Source organism: Schistocerca nitens, chromosome 4 (assembly GCF_023898315.1).
Source record: "Schistocerca nitens isolate TAMUIC-IGC-003100 chromosome 4, iqSchNite1.1, whole genome shotgun sequence".
NCBI lineage: Eukaryota > Metazoa > Arthropoda > Insecta > Orthoptera > Acrididae > Schistocerca > Schistocerca nitens.
Genome location: NC_064617.1, coordinates 767,942,156 through 767,960,942, shown reverse-complemented (window position 1 = coordinate 767,960,942; position 18,787 = coordinate 767,942,156). Strand labels below are relative to the sequence as shown.

Genomic DNA, 18,787 nt, shown 5'->3' with positions numbered 1-18,787 from the left:
GATCTTCAGCGCAGTTATTGTGCAGCATTAAATGTAGTAAACCATTGCACGAAATGCAGAGGTAAAAGTCCATAGCGTATACTTTCCGTATGGTCGATTTTTGTTGCCACAATGTTGACAATGAAATGTGGAGAAGGTACCTAAGTTTCATATAAAATTTACTGTATAACAATATCTCATTTAATTTAAGTACCAGATAGGTGTCGTATGTAATATTGAGAAATATTCCGTCTTTCGCGACTGTAATAAAACTTTTATTTATACCAGAGTCATTTAGCTTTTTTCTAAAACGTTCTGATTAAAGCAAAGTTGGCGAAGTACACAAAACTGAATTTTGGGCGTAATAAAACATAGAAACTAAAATACATTGTCAGTGAGGCGCAGTGCGCAAACAATTAGTGTTTGTCACAACGGACAGCAAATACTTGCCAAAACATAGGTGGACGAAAACATTGAATATGATGTTGCCAAAGCAGCTAAGCAAAGAATTGCGTCAGACAATCAAGTAGCTCGGCAACGTACGAGCCGAAATTCTGCTCTAAATAATACTTTTAATAATGTCGCAAAAGAATATATCTCAATATGAATAGTAAAACAGCGACTGCGGAAGAGAAGATATACAAACAAAACAGATAACATGAATATTGTATGTGTGCCTTTTCATTGTTTTTAATTGCTGTGAAAAGAAATATTGGAGGACAAAATTAGAGAAACCGAAAACTTATTATGATTATAATGAAGAGACAAATCACTAGAAATTTCAAAAAAATGCATTCAAACGAATAAAATTCGTGACATAAGACACTTCGATATAGTTTTTAAATAAAGAAAATATTAAGCACGAACAAGGTCTGAACTCTGAACCTTGCAATTGGCACCAAAACACTTTCTTTTCTCTCTCTTTAAAACAACCTTTCATTTTATCTCATTTTGTTCGTTGACTTTGATCGTTGCGGACGTCCGATGACCCTCGTTCTGGTTGTTCGTTGATCATTTAACTCAGTTTTTTTTATTACAGAAGGTATATAAACCCTCTGACCGAACACGCTGAGCTACCGTGCCGGCTACACTTCAACCATTACGTTAACGCAGCTCATCGTTGTAACGGTACTTGAATTACATAACCATTACGGCACCTCACCTCAGCCTCTCGATACCAGCAATATTCTACTGTGTTTCTGTAAAATCGTATTTGTGTGACAACATTCAGATTTGATTTCATTAATGTAGAGGTACTTCGATACATCGATATGTGTATATTTCAATGATATTATTCTTTTGTGTATTCTTTCTTTTGTCACTATGATCTTTGACGTACTCGTAACTCTGATCTTTGGGCGCGTAAGCGGTTAGTAGAGAGTCAAGTTTTGGCCGTCATGTTAAAAAGACGCAAATTGTAGTCAGTTTATGAAATGTGAACTTTAACAGTGAGGAAGATATTTTCAAGTATGTTTTATATTGTGATGTTTTGGAACGAGTTACGTGATATTGCAACAAAAGTAATAAAAAAGAAGTGTAACTTAAATTCGGAGTGCTGATTACTTTTTTTACATCACCATTGTCCTAACTTGCAAAAGTTTAATTTTCAAAAATGGTTTATGAAACACATCTATAAAACTTTTGAATATCGCAGAATAACACCTAGGCCTCTTTGCATCCGAGCTTGGTATCATCACTACCTAGATTTTCGACGATTGAGCCATGACTTCACAACGAGACCAGCGTGGGAAACACGAAAAGATGAGAGCCTAGTTTATCCATTATTTCAAGAAACGATTTTATTAACTATGCTCTAATGACACCTGCCACATAATATAACTTTGTTGTTGCCCGAAAATGCAATATTTAGCAGCATGAGCAACACTACAATCATAATTAATTTTTGACCTTTGTTGTGGTAAGGTTGTTAGATCGTTCAATCGAACTCCTGGAGGACTATAAAACATCACACAAAATACCGACAAACACTGTTGGTAGGACTATGAATTACTGACGTTTCGTGGAAGTACAATAGGAAATAAACAATTATCACTGTTCTTTATTGCAAAAAAGCGGTTTGTGGGAATGATACAAACACCTTTCCTTGCTATCGCCTTAATTAGGAGGCTTGTTGCTTGTTTGGTTTCACTGATTAATAGAATATGAAGCAGTTGGTATAAAGAATGCTTTTTCCAAACTTTCTATAAAAGAAAGTCTGCTATCAAGACATTGCTTTTGTTCAATTACTTTATTTATGACCGAACGTTTCTAAAACTGACGACACTCGTCCGTGCTCTGCACTGCAATCGAGCTCTGGCAACATCGTTCTCTGTTCATTGGCTGACTGTGTTTTGTGACGTCAGATGCGCAACACGAACCTAAACTCGGCCGCCGTCGTAAATGACGCGCACTATAGTAATGATGAAGACTAGGCTTAAGTGTAAGTGGTCAGCAAGAAGTAATGGACAAAAAAGTGGGATTCGGAAGTGCGGGAACGAAGAGATACGCTTGAAGTTCTCTGAGACTGTAGATACCGTGATTTTCACATGGTGCTACAGATGAATGTTGAAGATTAGATGGAATGATAAGGGAAGGAATGAGGAGGTTCTACACAGAATCGGCGAGGAAAGAAATATTTACGAAACACAGACGAAAGAAGGAGAGGATGACTGGATTTCTGTAAACAAAAAGGGTCGAGAGTAAACATGGGTGCCATTTGCTGCGCAATACAATGCACCACCACCATCTGTAATTTCAAAGACTCGCTGGAAGAACATTTATAAGCAGTCTTAAAGTTGTAGCTATGGTTTAGAATTGCTTTTACATAAACTGCTATGTTTGCTGGCGTCATTCATCAAAAACTTGTCTCTGTAAGTCACTCTGCCCCTTACAAACTTACTTCCCGAAATATTAACGGGGAACAGTATCAGAACAGGTTGGCTGAAGACAGTGCTGAAAAGACATTGCAAGTAAGTGAATTTTCCGACTACATTGGACTATGACCAGTATATTTCTAAACAATACAATTAACTGGCTCAAGGACCTTTAACTTGATTAATTCTGCCTCTTTTATGGCTTACACTGAAACAGAAATTAATAATTTCTACCAGTTACTAATTTCTTCCAGCAATGTTTCAGTAGTAAAGGTAAAAATAAATTTTTTAATAAGAAATTTCTATTTTTCATCTCATTCATGTATATGTGGACTTCGCTTAGAGTCGCCTGTATGCATTATTGGTCAATGCATTGTGTTCAAAGATCAGTTTGACGAGGAATAGTCCTATGAGTGTAGCAAGTTTTACTTTGCGCCGGGTCTAGTATGACGAAATGTGAGGAAGAGCGGGGAAGGCAGGAAGAGTAATAATCTCCATCCTGTTGCCAGGGGCAGAGAGCTTTTTGTACGGTTTCTACAACCCCAACGCACAGGTGTCAGAGTGTGCCGAATGGCTACATAGAACGCGCTTTTTTGTCGTCAATTTATTATGCTTTGAACATGCAGTTGTAATATTCAGTTTGACGAAATTCTATAAGTAACACGAAGTTCAAAACCTAAAATATTGTTGCAACCTGAAAGAAAAGACAGTTTGTGCGACAACTAGAAAACATTAGAAACTAGTGTTATTACGAAGTATATTTACAGCAAATTCTGATATTTTAAATCTTGTTCGGTTTTATTACTTCCGCTGCAGTCACGAATGGGAGAACGAATCCAGGAAATTAAAAAACCTGAACACATATTCTACACTTTTTTAACTGATGTATTTTTCTAAAGTAAGGAACTTCTCGGCGACTGGATCATACGCTGAAGCGCCAAAGAAAGTGGTATAGGCACGCGTATTCAAGTACAGAGATATGTAAACCGGCAGAATACGGCGCTGCTGTCGCCAACGCCTAGATAAGACAACAAATGCCTGGCGCAGATGTTAGATCGGTTACTGGTGCTACATTGGCAGGTTATCAAGATTTAAGTCAGTATGAACGTGGTGATATAGTCGGCGCACGAGTGATGGGACACAGCATCTCAGAGGTGGCGATGAAGTGGGGATTCTCCCGTTCGACCATTTCGCGAGTGAACCGTGAATATCAGGAATCCGGTAAAACATCAAATCTCCGACATCGCTGCGAACCATTCAACGGAACATAATCGATATGGGCTTTCGGAGCCGAAGGCCCACTCGTGTATCCTTGATGACTGCACGACACAAAGTTTTACGCATCGCCTGGGCCCGTCAAAATCGACATTGGATTCTTGATGACTGGAAGCACGTTGTCTGGTCGGACGAGTCTCGTTTCAAATTGTATCGAGTGGATGGACGTTTACGGGTATGGAGACAACCTCAAGAATCCATGGACCCTGTATGTCAGCAGGGGACTGTTCAAGCTGGTGAAGACCCTGTAATGGTGTGGGGTGTGTGCAGTTGGAGTGATACGAGATCCTTGATATGTCTAGATAAGACTCTAACAGGTGGCACGTGTGTAAGCATCCTGTCTGATCTCCTGTGTTCACTCATGTCCACTGTGCATTCCGACGGACTTGGGCAATTCCAGCAGGACAATGCGACACCCCACACGTCCAGAATTGCTACAGAGTGGCTCCAGAAACACTCTTTTGACTTTAAACACTTCCGCTGGCCACGAGTCTCCCCAGACATGAACATTATTGAGCATGTCTGGAAGGCCTTGCAACGTGCTAATGAGAAGAGATCTCGACCCCTCGTTCTCTTACGGATTTATGGACAGCCCTGCAGGATTCACGGTGTCATTTCCCTCCAGCACTACTTCAGACATTATTCGAGTCCATGCCACGTCGCGACTGCGGCACTTCTGCGTGCTCGCGGGGACGCTACACGATATTAGGCAGGTGTTCAAGTTTGTTTCGCTCTACAGTGTGTATTACAGTTCTAAGCTGACATTGGATAACATAGATAATTTTGTAAGAAATTTCATTTTCATGTAGTTAGAATAGATTTCAGAACTGCTGACATTCGTCGTCGAACCTATGAATAGTTAGTCAGGCAAATAAGGATACCCAAAAGCCTTTCCTCGCCCACCAGTTGATGTCGCATCTACATTGCAGCCTCGTCAGAGAAAGCAGGTATCCTGTCTCCCTTCAAAAGGCTTTAGCAGAATTGTGCAGTACTGGGCGCATATTGGACAAAATCAAACACCACTCTGATCCGAACTACCACGCAAGCATATAATTTCTCATAATCTATTTTTTTTTTTTTTGAGTCATCTGTCTTCTGACTGGTTTGATGCAGTCCGCCACGAATTCCTACCCTGCGCCATCCTTTTCATTTCAGAGTAGCACTTGCAACTTACGTCCTCAATTAGTTGTTGGATGTATTCCAGTCTTTGTCTTCTCCTATAGTTAATATCCTCTAATACCGTAGAAATCATTCCGTGATGGTCCTATCATACTGTCCTCTCTTCTTGTCCGTGTTTTCCGTATCTTAATTTTCTCGCCGATTCTACGCAGTAGCAAGACATCTCAAGTGCTTCGATTCACCTCTTTTCCGCTTTTTCCGGAGTTCCTGATTCACTATCATACAGTGCTGCGCTACAAACGTACAGTCTCAGAAATTTCTTCCTCAATTTAAGGCCAGTGTTTTGTACCAGTAAACTTCTCTTGGCTAGGAATGACCTTTTTGACTATGCTTATCTGCTTTTTATGTCCTCCTTACTTCGTCCGTCGGGTGATTGTTTTGCTTCCAAGGCAGCAGAATTCCTTAACTTCGTGTCCACCAACTTTGATTTTGGGCTTCTCCCTAATCCCATTTCTACTGCTTCTCATTACGTTTGTCTTTTTCTGGTTTATTCTCAGTCCACATTTTGTACCCATTATGGCACAATGACAGCAATGTCATCAGCGAATCTTGTCATTGATTCCTTTTCACCTTGAACTTTAATCTCTCTTGAAACTTTGTTTTACTTTCGTCATTGCTTCTTCGGTGTATAGATCGAACAGTAGGAGTGGAAGACTGCATCGCTGTCTCATACCCTTTTCAGGTTTTCGATCTTTCCTACAACGTTCAAACTTCTGACATTCCAAGCTCCTGGCCGAGAGAAGTCTACTAATGTCAATCACAGTCCTTAATTTGAGGAAGAAATTTCTGAGAATGCACGTTTGGGGCACAGCACTGTATGGTCGTGAATCATGGACAGTGGGAGAAAAGGGTAAAGAGGAGAATGGAAGCGTTTGAGATTGGTGCTGCAAACGAATGTTCAACGTAACGTGAACTGGTAAGGTAAGTATTGAGGAGATTCTGCGTAGAATCGGCGAGGAAAGGAATCTATGGAAAATACTGACAAGAAGAAGGGGCAGGATGATAGGACATCTGTTAAGGCATGAGGAAATAAATTTCGTGGTGTCAGCGGGAGTTGTAGAGGGTAAAAACTGTAGAGGAAGACAGATTGGAATACATCCAGCAATTAATGGAGGACGTAGGGTGCAAGAGTTATCCTGAGATGAGGAGGTTAGCGCAGGAGAGGAATTCGTGGCGAGCCGCATCTAACCAGTCAGAAGACTGATGACTGAAAAAAAAGAACTCAACGGTTCTTTGTTTGGGCGAAGCCTGAAGAGCCTTGACAACCCTTGCATTTGGATTTCGCTGGACACTTGCGGAACACTCATTGGCTGTCGTCGATGCATATAGCAATTTTCCTTTTACTGTTCCCATGTTCTCTACCATTACATGTTGCACCCTTCAAACCTTACGATCCATATTTTGAAGGTTTACTACAGTCGCTTGTGACTGACAGTGGGCCTCAATTTTTGCCTGCAGATTTCGAGAACTTCCGTACCGCCTGCCAGTAGAATTCGTCACATGAGCAGCACGCCTTTTCATCCGAAGTCCATCGGAGAACAGGAACGCTTCGTTCGCTCTTTAAGGCACCAGATGGACAAACTACGCAGTCACCAAACGAAGGACCAAGCTTGTACTACTCTTCTTGTCATCCTGCCGTACATAGCATCGCAACAGCGCATCACTGTCGTAGTTGCTTCATGGAAGGCGCCACCGTACCTCACTGCAGTTGCCGCCCCCAGCGCAACACCGGCACATCCTCCACCCATTAATGTAGCAAACTAATGACCCAGTTTTTTCAGGTCTACAGCTATTGGAGGCGCTGAAAACGCGTTATCGTCGTGAAGGTGCTTGGCAGTTGCATGTTTTTGACATAGGGTCCAGGCGGATTGCAGAAGACGCCACCTGAATCAACTACACAGTTGTAAATTGCGCGATCCTGCTGCTGACTCTTTGTTGACAGATTAATTGCCTGCCTGGATGATGCAGCCTGCATCCCTTCCAGCTAAACTAGGTTCGTGCATCGCCAGTCCTGGCTCTAAACCGACGGACCTGGACCCTACACCTCATCCGTTGTGAAGTGGACTGCAGACGCTCACAGGCGTTGGTCCCCTCCACTCTAAGCGGGCCGCCTCAACAATACAAGGCACCTTTGAGTTTCGACTACTAGACGACCTCGCACCGTCGCTGGATGCAGGAATGCTCCCTCCATCTTGTTTCTCGGCTAGCATTCTGGGACAGTCTCAAGACGAACGCCTGGGCGTGGACAGAAACTTGGCACCAACCACAGCTTTGACTCCTGTCTCCTCATCGCTTCCTGTATCCACGAATGGCCCTCACCTCCCGTCGTCTTCGCAGGAATCGTGACTACACTATGATGGTGAGGAGTTTCAGAAGGAAGGAGTGTAGTATTGTAGCTTGTCAGTACTGTGGGAGCCAGCCCCTCAATAGAGATTCCTTAAGTCGCCGTGACCAGTGCTTTGAACATCGCCACCAATTGGATGACCTGACCAATGAAGAACCACCAGAGTCGCCGAGCAGAGAAGACCGCCAGAATGTGTTACAATCGGTGAGCACTTGCGCTCCTTCTTCGAGATTAGTTTTGTGTTACTAATTGGTGCCAAACGTTACACTGAGCTGTTGATAGCTAGCTCTACACGCAAACATTCAGTGTATGTAGATGCACGTCAATGTCAGGCCTCTATTTATAGCTAGCCACTGCTGCCACAAGTTGTCAACAGTGTAGCAGTTTTCAGCAACAAATCGAGTAAAATATATGTATTTAAAGTGCAGTTGTGTCAACTAATGTTTTGCTTTCCTGTCCAGATTCCTATAACGATAGAGCCCTTTGGCCACTTTCTACCTATTTATCTTTAGCAACGAGGACATAGCATTTGGCTCCTCGGAACACAACAGTTACCGACTCACTTCATAACAGCCAGCTAATCCATTCACATCACAGTCATCACCCACGGCGTGCTAGAAGACACGGTCCTCTGAGAAGTCATGTGATTGGTGAAGAATGGTCGTCCAGCAGATCAAAAGACTCTTGAACATCTGGACGCTCAGGCCTACTGGTTCTGGTGACATGAGTTGTCCACTCTCAATGCAGTCGTCTTGCTCCAAGGAGATAATAGCCACACCAGAAGGTCATTCCGCAAGCACAACATTGCCACATCTTGACTTTAATTCACGAGCATGTCCCCTGGAGGGACATCGACAAAAATTTAGAACACATGGTTGTGGCATGCATGACATGTCAAATCAAGCACGCTGCACCAGCATGTCGGCATTTTCCTTGGCCTGTGATCTCACATTCATCTAGGTTTTGTAGGACCGTTTCGGAGTTGATTTGGTTGATCATGATAGATGCCGGCAGCAGTTTTCTATACACTGCATGCACTCACCGTCAGCAAGAAAACACAGTCCAAGCCTTATCTTACCTATACTCAATGCAAAGGCTCCCAGAAACACTGTGGCAGTAACAGACCTCAGTTCAGATCAGCAGAAATTCGAATTTTGTGTGTAGAATAGCATAACTCTGGTATATATAATGCTGTTCCACCTCAGTTTCAACGGACAGGTCATCAACTATTGGTCTGCAGTCTTAGAAGTCAACTGTCGCATTTGCACTGACGTCACGAGAGTCCATACTTTATTTCTTGCCTCCTAGCGCTCTTCTCCACAGGACAGATTCATTCTGGTCAAAAACCTCCTTGGTCAGCTATATAAATGACAACTATCTATCATCCATCCCATCAGTCTCTCACTTCCCACCTGGATTTTGCTCCATAACTACTTTTACTCTTCAGGACGCAGTCTGGGCACTAGTTTTTTCCAGTGGTCGCCTACTGTGGGTACCAGCTCACGTCACACACCTTTCGGGCAGAGTAATGCTCCAAGTCGAAATGTCCCATGGCACCTGCTGCACCAGACTTCCTGATTTAGGTTTTCCGTGATTTCCCTAAATCGCTTCAGGCAAATGCCGGGATGGTTCCTTTGAAAGGGCATGGCCGACTTCTTTCCCCATTCTTCCCAAATCCGATTTGGTCCCCTCCCCCAAATCAACCAACCACCCAACCAATCCTGCTGCAGAAAACATATCAGCGGAATGCATCCTGACAGGACGTTGGCCGCCCAGACGGAACAGTATCCACAATTTCCATAAGTTCCAGAGTTGGTCGCCTTGATGCCTAGGAGCCTCAGCCACAGGACCCCAAGACATCAGTCTTCCAGCACGTCAGGTGCCCATTCACATGGACATTGTAGTAGTCTCCCTGTTTCCCCAGTTCCCCAGGACATTGAAGTGGCACCACCACATTCTGTGACGCCGAGATATGTCATCATTTTTCTTCTAAGAGGGGGGGGGGGAGGTGGGAGGGATGTTATTTCAGGGTTCTTAGTCTAAAAATGGCTCTGAGCACTATGGGACTCAACTGCTGAGGTCATTAGTCCCCTAGAACTTAGAACTAGTTAAACCTAAGGACTTCACAAACATCCATGCCCGAGGCAGGATTCGAACCTGCGACCGTAGCGGTCTTGCGGTTCCAGACTGCAGCGCCTTTAACCGCACGGCCACTTCGGCCGGCCAGGTTCTTAGTCTTCAAGGCTTCAAGGAAAACAATGATGACCAATGGGTGGCCTATGTCAGAAGTCGCAGGGGCTACAACGGCAAACACCACCACTGGGGTTCTGAGCGCATGCCTCGCCGACACAAAGCAGCGGCATCGCTACAAGACGGCGTGGTCAGCGCGGTCCTACTTGCTTCTGCAGGATCACATGCTTATGTCACTCCATACCCTGGCATCTTGACTGCCCGGCTTGGCAGTTCTCCAAGATGAGTTGTCTGGGCTTTATGCCGACCACCGCCGTGGTTCCTCGATCAGAAGCTCTCCTGGAATCCTACAGTGACCTCTTGCCCAATGCCAGTCTAGCTGCCTCTGACCGTACGTGAAGCTGCCAGCAGTCATCCCCGAACTCTGGCGAGACTTGTCCTCTACAGTGCGGACGTCTGACACTGTGGTATTTTGGAGAGATTCAGTGCCTGTGTAGTTAAAGATAATAAGTTCCTTGTGAACCGATACTTTGACGCCAGTAACAGTGATTTAGTTTTCCGTAGCTGACAGCCCACCAGTCTTAAACATCCCATCCGTTTCAAAAAAGTGACTTAATTGTGAAGTGTTTCTTGTGTTATGTAATTACGCTCTGAAGAAGTAGTTTCACGTTTTACGTTCGTTTTAGTAAACTTGCATCTAATTGTCTACCAGGGCTTCGGTTTTTCTGCGTCTAACCTTGTGTAGGCTACTTGAGCTGTCATTAAGTCCAGCAGCAACGTGCGCTGTAAAACTCATGTCTGTAGGATCACTCAGGAAGTGACTCCAGCCGGCCGCTGTGGATGAGTGGTTCTAGGCGCTTCAGTCCGGAACCGCGCTGCTGCTACGGTTGCAGGTTCGAATCCTGCATCGGGCATGGATGTGTGTGATGTCCTTAGGTTAGTTAGGTTTAAGTAGTTCTAAGTTCTAGGGGACTGATGACCTCAGATGTTAAGTCCCATAGTGCTTAGAGCCATTAGAACCATTTTGAAGTGACTCCTCAGTGATCGGCAGCAAGACACCAGGAACATCTGAGGATGGGGCTGGTAGCCCTGAAATGGATCATGATACAATCAAAAGAATTTGAAGATCAATTTTGTGGTAAGAGGTAAACTTATTCCTGATCTCAACTTTCAATACGACGGCGTTTCCATCTTCTATCACGTTGGAAAATTTAAATACAATCTGAAGGAAGTGTGCTATTAAAATGCCGAGATCATATGCCGGTGAATACATTATATCCTCCGACATACATTTCATGAAATGACCACGACAAGAAAGTTACAGAATTTGAGCTCATACGGAGTTTATCGATAGTCTTGCTTCCCAAGAACCGTTCGTGAACAGAACTGGGAAGAAGAGAAATGACAGTTGTGTCAGAAGTACCCTCCGCTACACACCGTAAGATGGTTGCGGAGTAGAAGTATAGGTGTAGACACTGTCTTATTACTGGTTTCGGGCAAAGGCCGTCTGACCAGATACTATTATGTGGCATGGTGATACAAGTAGAACATTTGTTGGCTTTGACTATAAAATACACTGCCGGGACATCCTCAAGGACAAGTGAAATGACAGTAGTTCATTATTGAAGGAATATATGTGAACGAATTCAGACCAAATGAAACACACAGACAGTGCATCCACAGTACGAAAGAACAGATACCATCTTCATATAGATAAAGCTTACCGGCCAATGATTTTCTTCAAAGCTGATGCACTCACATTGGCCCAACTCTTACGGGAATCGGTTATTGACTTCCACGAGTTATGAGTATAGTAGGCAGGGGCACTTCAAACGTAGTGTGTGGACTGTAAGTTGGGAATGTGGGTTTCACGGGGAGCGTGCCAGAGATAAGTCCCTGCAGTCCCACTGTCCTCTGTGTCCTCGATGGCATAGGCGGATAGAGCGTCTGCTATGTAAACAGGAGATCCCGGATCCGAGTCCCGGATGGGACACACATCTTCAACTATCCCCGTTGATATTTATCAACGCCTGTCAGCAGCTAAAGGTCTGGATTTCATTGTAATTTCATTCTTCGAGAGCTACAAGATCACCAACGGCAACTGTTCTTTCGGACATGCCCGAAAGAACAGATACCATCTTCATATAGACCGCCAGTTGGTCGAAGGGCCCTGCCCATAATTCTCCAAACGTTCTCAACTAGGGAGAGATCCGAGGACCTTGCTGATGGAGGTAGGGTTGGGCAAGCACGAAGACAAGCAGTATGCGGTAGGGCATTCACTTACTGAAATGTAAGCCTAGGATGGCCTGCATTGAAGAGCAACAAAACGGGGCGCAGAAAATCGTCGAGGTATAGCTGTGCTCTAAGGGTGCCGCGGATGACAATCACAGAAGTCCTTCTAAGAAACTAAGTGGCACCTCACATCATTACTCCCGGTGGTCGGGTCGTACGGCAAGTGACTATCCGCTTGGTATCCCACCGCTGTTTGGGGCGCCACCAGTTTCTGACATCGCTGCTCATCGTGGCTCAGTTCGAAACGGGGCACATCGCTGAAGACAATTCTACTCAAGTCAGTGAGATTCCAGGTAGAATGTGCCCGACACCACTGAAAACGGGCTTATGTGTGTACAGAAGCCAATGGGAATCAGCGCACAATAGGCGGCCAACAGGAAGGGGGTTGATCTCACAGCACCCCTTGCGCAGACGACCACTGACCTCTGTTTACAAACAAGCCCGTTTGCAGTGGTGTCAGGCAAATTCGGCCTGGAATCTCATTGACTGGAGTAGAATTATCTTCAGCGATGAGCCCCGTTTGAACTGGGCTTCGACGATCAGTGAAGACGTGCCTAGAGACGCCCCAGAGAGCCAAGGGATACCAACCAGACTACCGCCTGTCATATGAACAAGAAATGATAGTCTGGAGTGCCATTTAATTTCATAGCAGGATCCCTTGGGTTGTCATCTGCTGCACCTTTACAGCATAGAGATTTGTCGACGATATTCGACTCCCCGTTTTTTTTGTTTTTTTTTTTTGGCCCTTCATGGCAACCTGTAGTAGGCTTACATTTCAGCAAGATAATGTCCTCCCACACACGAAGAGAGTTTCTACTGTTTGCCTGCGTGCTTTCCAAACGCTATCTTGCCAGCGAGGTCGCCGGATCTCTCTCCAGTTGAGAACGTTTGGAGCATTATGGGCAGGGCTTCCTTCCAGCTCGGGTTTTTTTAGACCTAACGCGCCAGTCCGACAGGATTTTGCTCCATATCCCTCAGGAGGATATCCAATAACTCTATCAATCAACTCCCAACCGAATAGCTGCTTGCATAAGAGCCAGAGGTGGACCGACGTGTTACTGGCTTACACAATATGAGAAGCTCTCTCTCTTGAATAAACCATCCAGTTTTCTGAAATTGTAATCATTTGTTTATCTACCGATTTCTGTCTCATTCTGAAAATTTCTTCGTGCTTTGTCGATTTATTTTGTCTTAGAGTGTATTACATACACATATTATCCACACAACATCAAACAACGAATAGCTTTTTGTTGTAGGTCGTATGGAATGAAGCCCAAAAACCTTAGATGTAGGTCCTATGCGGGCTTACAGCTGTTCGTACCAAGGCAGCCACGATTTTCAAAGGGAAAATAGTAGAGGCGAATGATAGCGTCGGATGTGCAACCTCGTCCAAATCACGCCTGTTTGTCCACTCAGTTGCTTAAGATCGGAACACTGGACACATCTTACTGACGAGACATGGATTTCCTAAGCTAATGTGCGGAGACAAAACAGCAGTCAGTGTTGTGGAGTTATACCGCCTTGCCCAACAAAAAAAAAAAAAAAAAAAAAAAAAAAAAAAAAAAAAACCACGTCAAATCCTTTCAGCCAGAATGATTATGACTATTTTTTTTCGCGACGCTTAGCTAAAATTGTTTGTAGATTTTATGAAACGTGTATGGATAATCAATCCTGAAGCCATTCAAACAAGCGACTTGAGTACTGGCGTTATGCTTCTGCACGACAATGCTCGGCCATAATTTGGGTGACAGCATTTGTTTGAATGGGACGTTTTTGTACATCCATCCTACAACCTAGATTTAGATGCAAGGGATTTACATCTCTTCATACAGGTAAAAAAGTGGCTTGGCTCCTAGTACAATGAATCCCGACGAAAAACTCCAGAGTGCTGTCTGCAACATCAGGGAGCCGACCGCTGTGGCAGAGTGGTTCTGCCGCTATCTCGCAGGTTTGAATCCTGCCTAGGGCATGGATGTGTGTGATGTCCTTAGATTAATTAGGTTTAAGTAGTTCTAAGTTCTAGGGGACTGATGACCTCAGATGTTAAGTCCCATAGTGCTCAGAGCCATTTGAACCATTTTTTGCAACATCAGGCTGTACTACGCAGAAGTAATTTGTCAACTTATTAAGAGATATGATAAATGGTTAAATCTGAATGGTGATTATGCAGTGAAGTAAAGGTACAGATACAAGGTTTTCGTAGTAAATTTGCTTTAAATAGTCTAATATTTTGTTTTTAGCATAACAGTAGTTGCTTTCCGGATAGAAGTCTGATTTATCGTCAGTAGGAATGCATCGACTCCGTTTTGACATTTGCAGCTATTGCAGTGTGCTTTTCCAATCTTATGAATGTATCATACACATTTTTACACATTTATTTGCAGTGAAATAATTCGTTTATTCTGGAATATTCAGGTATTGTTAATATTTTACATAATTATTTTTATGCCTAGACAGTGTGAAAATTGGAGCGTTGACATAGCTGTAACAACCTTTCCCAATTCGCCTTTAAGAGTAAAGCAAAAAATTTAAAAATCGGACATTTCATACTGCTTCCGATTCACCAGCCTGGAGCTGGAACATTGTTTTGGAATTTCTCAACATTCTTATTGGTCTTTTCACACAAGTCCACGCTGACGGGATATAACACACTATTGTTACATAGTACCACATGCACTGGTTAAACCAGGGCATAGATCCAGAGTTTAGTTCCTGGAGGTGAGACACCGATAGCTTACACCGGTATCACTATCTGATCCCTCCAACCCTATTCCACTCGCGAACAGCGCGTGGGAGGAATGTTTGTCGGTAAGCCTTTGTACTAGCTCTAATTTCTCGATTTTTCTCCTCGTGGTCAATACGCGAGACGTATGTGGGGAGAAGTAATATGTTGTCCGACCTCCTGAAAAGTACTGTCCCGGAATTTCAATAGTAAATGTCTCCTTGATGCACAACGCCTCTCTTGTAACGTCTGCCAGTGGAGTTTGTTTAGCATCTCCGGAACTCTCTCTCTCCAGCTAAAAGATCCCGTGACGAAACGCGCCGTCTTCGTTGGATCTTTTCTATCTCCTCTATCGGTCCTACCTGGTGGGGATCCCAGACAGGTGAACAACACTCAAGAATCGGGCGAACAACCGCCTTGTAAGCCACTTCTTTCGCGGATGAGTTACATTTCCTTAAGATTCTTCCGATGAATCTGAGTCTGGTATCTGCTTTTCCCACTATCTGTTTTACGTAGTCATTCTACTTAAGGTCGCTCTGGATAGTTAAGCCTGTATATTTTACGCCAGTCGCTCTGTCCAGCTGCTTCTCATCAATAGTGTAGCTGTACAGTAGTGGATTTCTTTTCCTATGTACGCGCAATATGTTGCATTTATTTACGTTCAGGGTAAACTGCCGGAGCCAGCACCATTCATCAATTCTCTGCAGGTGATTCTGCAAATTCTTACTATCTTTTGGCGTTACTACTTTGGTATAGACAACTGCATCATCTGCGAATATTCTTAAAGAACACCCGACGCTTTCTACTAGATCATTAATACGTATTGTAAACAGTAACCGTCCTATCACACTTCTCTGTGGTACTCCGGATATTACCTTCACATCTGTCGATTTAGTTCCATTAAGAGCGACGCGTTGACTTCTATCTGCAAGAAAGTCTTGAACCCAATTGTAAGTCTGCTCCGATATTCCGTAAGCTCGTATTTTTTTCATTAAACGGCAGTGCGGAAAGGTGTGAAATGCCTTACTGAAATCAAGGAACACGGCATCAACCTGAGCGCCGTTGTCCACTGCCCTGTGGATCTCATGGAGGAACGGAATGAGCAGAGTTTCGCAGGATCTCTGCTTGCGGGAACCATGTTGGTATTTATAGAGGAGATGTTTATTTTACAAAAACGTCATAATTCTTGAGCATAAAACACATTCCATAATTCTACAACAGATTGACGTCAACGATATAAGTATGTAATTGTGTGGAACTGTCTTACAGCCTTTATCAAAAACGGGAATACCCTGCGCTTTTTCCAGTCGTTAGGTACCTTTCGTTGCTCAAGCGATCTACGATAAATTACGGCTAGAAGGGGAGCAAGTTCTTTCGCATAATCTTGATAGAATCTTATAGGTATCTCATCTGATCCTGAAACATTTCCCCTACTAGGCAATTATAGCTGCTTTTCAAGACCGCGATCGATTATCTCAATGTCTGCCATTTCGACGTTCGCACAACAATTGAAAGGAGGGACAGTGTTACGATCTTCCGCGGTGAAACAACTTCCGAAGAGCGAATTCAGTATTTCGGCCTTCTCTTTGTTATCTTCCGTTTCGGTGTCGGTGTGATCGCTGAGAGAATGAATAGATGATTTTGACCCACTTACTGATTTTACATACGACCAAAATCTCATCGAGTTTTTACTCAGGTCAGTTGACAACGTCTTACTTTCAAAATCATTGATAATTAATCGAAACCATCAGCTGACGGCAGGTGTTGATGACATACATTGATGGGGACAGCTGAAAATGTGTGCCCCGGCCGGGACTCGAACCCGGGATCTCCTACTCAGATGGCAGGCGCTCTATCCATCTGAGCCACCGAGGACACAGATGAATAGCGCGACTGCAGGGACTTGTCACTTTCACGCTTCCCGTAAGACCCACATCAGTCACACAATCGTCAACTTAAGTGGGTGCGAGTAATGAGTAGATGGGCAAAGTATCTATTAGGAAAATTACGTATGTAGATTGTGGACAGTTGGGAATGTGGGTGTCACGGGAAGCGTGCAGGGGATAAGTCCCTGCAGTCGCGCTATTCGTCTGTGTCCTCGGTTGCTCAGATGGATAGAGCGTCTGCCATGTAAGCAAGAGATCCCTGGTTCGTCTACCTGTCGGGGCACACATTTTCAGCTGTCCCCATCAAGGTATGTCAACAACACCTGTCGGCAGCTGAGGGTTTCAATTAATTATCACTTATTCTAGAGAAGCTGCACGGTCACCAATGGTATCTGTTCTATCGAGAACAGTTACTATCTTCATATACTTTCAAAATCATTGAACGCTTCTCTTATTGCTCTCCTTACGCTTTCTTTCGCTCCGTTCAGCTTTTGTTTGTCAGCTAGGTTGTTACTCATCTTGAATCTGAGATGAAGTGCTCTTTGATTTCGTAGCGCTTTTCTTACACATCTACTAAACCATGGTGGATCTTTCTCATACCTTAAAACCTGTCTCGGAACGTACTTGTCAAGGGCATATTGAACGATGACTTTCAAGTTTTTCCATTTGCTCTGCACATCTTCGTCTTCATCACCGAATATTTGATTCTAACTGCTGAGATTGTCTGAAATTTGTATCATGTCACCTTTGCTGAGAAAATATATCTTCCTACATTTCTTGACATTCCTTGTAGGACCAGTCGTCATAGATGCTGTCACAGCCTTATGATCACTGATACCTTCCTCTACGTTAACTGATTCGATAAGTTCATGTCTGTTTGTTGCCAGGAGGTCTAATACGTTACCATCACCAGTTGGTTCTCTATCTGCTCAAGGTAATTTTCGGACAAGACATACAGAACAGTGCCACACGAATCCCTGTCTCTGGCACCAGTTTTGATGGTATAACACTCGCAATCTATACATGGCAAGTTGAAGTCACCCCCTACTACAACGGCATGATCAGGAAAATTACTAATGATATTCTGCAAGTTCTGTCTGAAGCGCTCTACAACTACAGATCCTGACCCAGGTGATCTATCAAAACAACTGATCACCATTTTTGACCGTTCTTTGATACTCAGTTTCACCAAGATTCGGAATCCGCGATAACCTCGCCAGATTTTATCGAAGTTTTCACTGCAATAAACACGCAGCCACCATTAGCGAATAACCTATCCTTACGAAAAACATTACAATCTCATCAATTCAAGACATTCCAGTCTGAACTTAGGATTTCGTTGTCACTGACGTCTGGTTTCAACCAGCTTTCTTTTCCCAATACTACCTGTGCATTATAACCAAAAAATGGTTCAAATGGCTCTGAGCACTATGGGACTCAACTGCTGTGGTCATAAGTCCCCTAGAACTTAGAACTACTTAAACCTAACTAACCTAAGGACAGCACACAACACCCAGCCATCACGAGGCAGAGAAAATCCCTGACCCCGCCGGGAATCGAACCCGGGAACCCGGGCGTGGGAAGCGAGAACGCTACCGCACGACCACGAGATGCGGGCCGCATTATAACCTTCAGTAAGCGATACTAATTCTGGGACTTTTCTTTGGATGCTCCGCAGTTTACTAAAATCATATTAATCTTTTCTATCTCTGATCTGCGAGGACCAAGATTCTCTGAGGTCTCTGTGGCTGATTTAACAGGCAAATTGTCTTTGATCCCAAGGGAGTGATTCTGTAACGCAAAAAATCCCCAAGTGCACGCCACACCTACTTCGCTACCCTAGTACCGCTTCCTGAGTATAGTGCACCAGAAAACGGAGGCCGAGAAATTCGCATCCGATACCGTCGCAGAGTCGTCTGAGTCTCTGGTTTAGACCTTCCACTTTACTCCAAACAAAGGACTGCGATCAACCCTGGGTACGATTGTACAAATAGACAGCTTAGCCTGCACCCCGCGTGCGTTGCTATTTGTCTTCACCATATCAGCC

The 18,787-nt window shown here is 43.9% G+C and overlaps 1 non-coding gene across 1 annotated transcript; it reads right to left on the bottom strand.

The window, feature by feature from the left end:
- Nucleotides 1-16,655: 16,655 nt before the first annotated feature.
- On the bottom strand, nucleotides 16,656-16,729 carry Trnar-ucu (transfer RNA arginine (anticodon UCU)). The gene has a single exon. It is a non-coding gene; the product is annotated as a tRNA-Arg (tRNA).
- Nucleotides 16,730-18,787: the final 2,058 nt, after the last annotated feature.